Raw genomic sequence first — 6000 nt, 5'->3', positions numbered from 1 at the left:
ATTTTGTTACCCATTATTTACCTTTTGAGACGACACTAGGTTTTTATCTCCCAATATATTTTGCATCATGAAATATTTTGTTGTTAAAAATTATGATGTCGTCACAAATAATTTGGCCTTATTTTACATTCAATTAAAACTTTAGACACAAATTTTCGTAACAAATTCAAATTTTCTCTCCCAATATCATCTTTAGAGATGAAATTATATTCATGGCCAAAAAAATCGTGGCTGAAGGTGAAATTTCTTGTAGTGTATTTTTCTTCTTCCATATAAAGATTAAATAATTTAAAAATATATAAATTTCTAATTAATTTTAATTGTATTTAATTTTCTTTGGTATTTTCATGTTGAAACCAAACAAGAAAAAATTATTTTCCTTAACATATTTTTTCTTTCCTTAATACTTTTCGAGAACCAAACATAACCTATAGATTATGTTCTAAAACTTGGGAGCTTACATTTAATAGGAGAATATTATTTTTAGATTCCTAGGTTCCAGAAGCCATTCATCTCCTCGAAAAATATTTGGTAGCTTCAACTTTTGAATGACACATTTTATTCCATAGCTAAGGACCTAGTTATAGTGTTTCATTTTTTTAAAAATCCTTAGTACTTAGTGTACTTTGGTTATCTTTATTGAGTCTAGATCTTGGATTCAAGGGTAATGTTACCTCTTTATAGATTAGATATTTATGCCCTAAAGTTTAGAACCTCACATTTAGTATGAGAATATTATTTTTAGAATCCTAGGTTCTAGAAGTCAAGTCATGAGCTTCATATTTGTGACATTGTTACTCTCCTTATTACTATTTTCCCAAAAGTATTGAATTACTTTGATGCATTTTAAAGTCACCAATATTGTCTATTTGTTATATTATCATGTTTATAATCATGTCAATTTTCTAATAGGGAGAAATAGATGAGTAAAGGTTGTATTGAATATTTCATACCATATTTTACAACTTCAACATCATTGATCTTAGGGAATTTTCTTAAGAATATTTTTCTTAGTTGATGTTGTAACATGAAAAATCACTTCAATGGTTGAACATATGAGAGCACATGTTTGCTTTTATTCATTAAGTAAACCAAAATGTAACATAATTTTTTAAAGTGAAAAAAGTTACCATAACCAAATCTTAAATTCTTATCTTTAAGCCAAGAGTAAAAGTCATCACTTGCACCATTGAAAATTTCCATATTTGTGGCAAAGCCGATTTGTATTTTAAAAAGTATTTTTTTAATACACTAGAAATAATGTCCATAAAAAAATGTGAAATTTAGGGGGATTGAAAAGTCGTGTGTAAGTGTTTTCACAGAGTTATGTCATATTAAATAAAAATCCAATAGATTTGAACTCAAATTGAATGTGTTAATAGATTGTCTAGGTCCTGATTTGATCTAATAATATGTTAATGTTTGATCAATATGTGAAAACAGATAATATATAAGTTAGTACCTTAGGTTATTTAGATTTATCTCATGTATTATGTGTGTTATATTCCTTATGAACTTGAAAAAAATTTATTTCCTAAAATTATAATTGATGTGATTCTTTTCATGGTTATGTAAATTGTTGGATTCTTGGAAAAAATCCATCCAAGCCCTAGATCTCTCTATAGGGTAAATGCATTTATAGATCCTAAGTGTAATAGAAACTAGATAACTCTTTTAAAAATCATTTTACGGTGACAAACAAGGAGAATATATACCTTGAATTTGGATGTTTCCAAATACCTTTTCCAATTGTTATATATAGAATAACCTCTAAGACCTAAGGATCTTTTACCTGAAAACTCTCCCTTGGATCTTAGCAATGGAGAAGGGTGAACTTCTTTACAGAAGAATAAAGACTAAGGTATATATTCTCCCTCTTGAAGATAGCACTCCATCTCATGTGTCAAGATTGTCTAACCCTAAACTTCAAAGGGTTTATAGAAACCTCCTTTGTGGGTTTAAGTAAATGGAGCTCATCATGGGATTGGGTAACTTAATCTAACTTATTGAATTTTAATTAATTAATTAATTACCCTATTAGGCTTCAATTAATTAGTTAACCCAATCTAGAAAGAGAATTTATAAGCTTTAATGCAACAATGCGTTTTTACCAAAACATCCTTATTCACACATGAATAAAAAACCTAAATGTCCCTTAAAAGAACATGCCACCAAAGAACATGAGGTTAATTAGAGACCACTAAGACCTATAGAAAAATCTTAGCTCCTTTAAAATTTAATTATGAAGTTGACTCAACATTCTACTAAAGAAAGTCAATTACATTCCAATATTTTATTATATTAGATTGAGAGAGAAAACTTAGGTTCATGACTTACTAACTACTATATGAAAAATCCCCATGAATTGGTGTCCGTTATCTAACAAGTTATATAAAAGCTATCAACCTTACTTCCACTATTCTTGAGTCTCAAATCCTCCTATTATTTGATCAATTAACATATCCTATCTCACAAAGAGCATATATGTCAAATTCCATAAAATGAAATATCATGACCACAGTTTTGATGATCACAAGTCTTTAGGATCATGTAAGGGAACACACTATCTCAAACCCTTGAGATATTATGATGTCTATCTTGAGAATACATGTTTTTACTTCTCTCAATTAATAGTAATTCAATCTATACTAAATAAATAACCACATCAGGGTCTCACCCAAAGATTAAAGTCGTTTAAAACCTTAACACTAGCATAATATTCTCTCAATGTTGAGTTCTCATGCAACATAGTAGTTTAGTGAAATAATGATTACTCGATAGTTAATGTCATGATTCACCATTGGTTTTGTCCAATGTGTAATAATACATATTAGTGCACCCATCATGGGAAACCAATCTTGATGAACAAAACAAGTCATCTCTCCAATTAAAGGAAGTGTACTATAATCTCAAATAGATTGTCTTAGTCCATGAATCAACTGTGAACAACTCGACAACTTGTAAGGAACTCACGACTTAGATATTTTATGCAACTTTTAATGCATCCAAGTCATGTACAATGTAAGTGATATAGACCTAGATGCTCAAATAAACCATAGTGCAAAAGTAGGTTAGTAAAATGAAACTGAAAGCTCGTATTGTTATATCATGTCATGTTGTTACGGGCTTTATCCCAACATAAACAACTTATTTTATTGTTGGAATCATGATAACTCAATTTACCTAGTATTTTTTCCAAAAAATTTAATGCCTAGGAGTACAATTTTATATCTTGATATTTTTGTGACTTAGTACAAAGTATCATTCTCAAGTAGCTTAATTTGATGATCTCGAATGTAGCTTATTTCCTTAGCTTATCATGGATGTTTAAATTAGGTTGTGTTGGGAGAAAGTTGATTTTGAAACTTGGATGTAGTTGATGCTTATTTTGGATATTAAGACTACTATTGGTTGTATATATTGATTATGCTGTAGATATATCTAAGATATTTATTTGATGTTCTATACGTGACATGTTTGATTGTGCTTATTAATCATCTTGTTCTCTATTTGGTGGTTTTGATTTTTTCTTATCATTTCTTTAAGTACCATATTTGGTATCATGTTGAATATTCCTTGTTGCATTGGATCCTTTAATCTTTGGTTTAAATCTATAACTTTGATTTGGAGATAAAGTTTAGACCTCAAAAGTGTTTTAAATTAACCCTAATCTTTGTTTCTCTTCTTAACAATTAAGCTCTAAATTCATTTGCAAGATTCTTCTTAGTCTCATGTATGATCAATCAAAATGAGTTATCCAATGATCAAAAGAAGATCAAACATCTTTGGGACCAAGTTTGTAAAGCATTAAATATTCCTTATCGAGAAGAACTACATAGAGAATTAAAATATAATTTTTTTAGAATTTTAATTTAATTATAAGAAAGAGCTAATACTAAATATTTTGATTTATTAAGGTAAATTTAGGTAGAAAATGATTTAATAATTAAAAATTTTATTTATCAGAAGTATATACAAAATAAAGAATTATTATTTTTTTTTAAAATTCATTGTTTGTGTTTTGCTTTAAGTGATTAGCTGAGTCTCTTATACTAAATATATTTAATAGTTATTAGGCGATATTTAGTTTTAAGTGATTTAAAATTTACAATAAAAAATGCACAATAAAAAGCAAAGCATACCTTTTTTTTTCTTTTCTTTTTTTTTTTTTTACTTTTTAATGGTTAGGTTTTTATTTTTTTATTTTATTTTATCAAACACCCCTAATTTGTCACTCTCACTCTCTGACATAACCAAAATAATATTTAAGAACCTCATTGTATTTTGGCTTAAGAGTTTGGTGGTTTATAAAGTATATATAATTATTTGTTGCAACTCCAAGTTTTTGGTATCACATTTTCAATTAAATTCTAACTTGGGGAGATCATGGAATTTATGGCCATGTCTTTTGAATGAGTTAATATGAAATCATTGTTGATTTCCCATTAAATATAAAAGCATTGAATTTAAGGCATCAATGTTTTTGAATGTTAAAAGAAATGGCTTTTGAGTTGTCATATAACCACTACTATTGTCACGAAATGCCCACAATGACTTACTTTTTTTTTTTTATGTAAATATTATTTACTTTAGACATAATAAACCTTTATAGATTTAAACATATATATATGGTTAAAATAAAGCACACAACTTTTATAGTGCTAGAAACTTATATTATTTTTTCTAGATTATATGGATTTTTATGACTTTAAAATGTGTTTATATGATTAAGAGAAGTATACCACATATATAATACTAGGAACTTTTTCCTCTAATCAATGTAAGATCTTACGATCACCCCTTTATGTAGGCGTGAAATTCTCGTTGTACCCCATTGGATTATTAGACCACTTGGAACACTCACTTAGAGTGCCACAATAGGGTAGGGAATCAATTTTAATACAATTTATAATGACACATTCCTTTCCATGTATACTGTCAAGAATTTAAAACACAGACGTGGGTAGAAGGAGCTCACTATATATAGTGTCAAGATTTTTTTTCTTTATTGATATTACAATCACATTTTCATGTAGACATCATATTTTCGTTATATCCTATGAGATTGTGGATTCACTCTAAACGCTCACTCAAAAACTTATACTTGAATCGGGGATCAACTTTGATATTAATTATAAATATTGTTCACTTTGAGCCCTTATCATGATGTTAATATGTGTTTATATGGTAGAGAAGTTCCTTATATAAATAGTGTTGGAAACTTAGTATTAGAAACATCTTCTCCTAATCAATATAAGATATCACAATGAATTTGTTACCTTCTGTATAAATACTATTTGCTCTAATAAGCTAATCATGAAACTTCATTTAATCATCTCATGGGCCTAAAAAAATAATTTATCTTTTGAATTGTTTCTTTAGATTACTTTCTAAACAAATATAAACAAAGATATAATGCTCTATCTTATAGAAACATTATTAATGATTTTGGTCAAAGAGTATAAGATTAATCTTATGTTTGAAGGTGTTTCATTTTTCAAAACTTACTACTTTGACATTTGAAGTAAGAGAAAAACACAGTAGAAAGCTTGCCAAAAAGCACACGTACCATTGACTTCAAACTTATAGTTAGAAGAAAAAAGGGCGAAATTCTGCATAAAAAAAGAGATATACTTGTTAACAAGTTGTATCCCAAAATTTTGTGTTGTCTGTTTTACTTGTAAAAGTCAAGTACACATGTTGCACCTACTAGAAGAAAAAAAGAAAGGTTACGTTCGACTCTACTCCCACCACTCAAATGCAGTCTTCAAAAGAAAAGCAAAGAAATTCTGCTCCTTTCACTTCACCAAACAAAAACCCCCACCCATTAATTCCTTTTATTTTTGCTCTATGACTTCGTTGAGAATTGTAACTAAAAAGAATTGATTGGGAAAAAGGAATTTATATAGAAAGGGACGAGTACGTACCCCAATCCCCAATCCCCAATCCAGAAGGCAAGCAGACAGCTGGCTATAGGCTATAGCTACCTCTAGACATTAA

This window comes from Vitis riparia, chromosome 14, assembly GCF_004353265.1.
Source record: "Vitis riparia cultivar Riparia Gloire de Montpellier isolate 1030 chromosome 14, EGFV_Vit.rip_1.0, whole genome shotgun sequence".
NCBI lineage: Eukaryota > Viridiplantae > Streptophyta > Magnoliopsida > Vitales > Vitaceae > Vitis > Vitis riparia.
Note: the sequence above shows the minus strand (reverse complement) of the source record.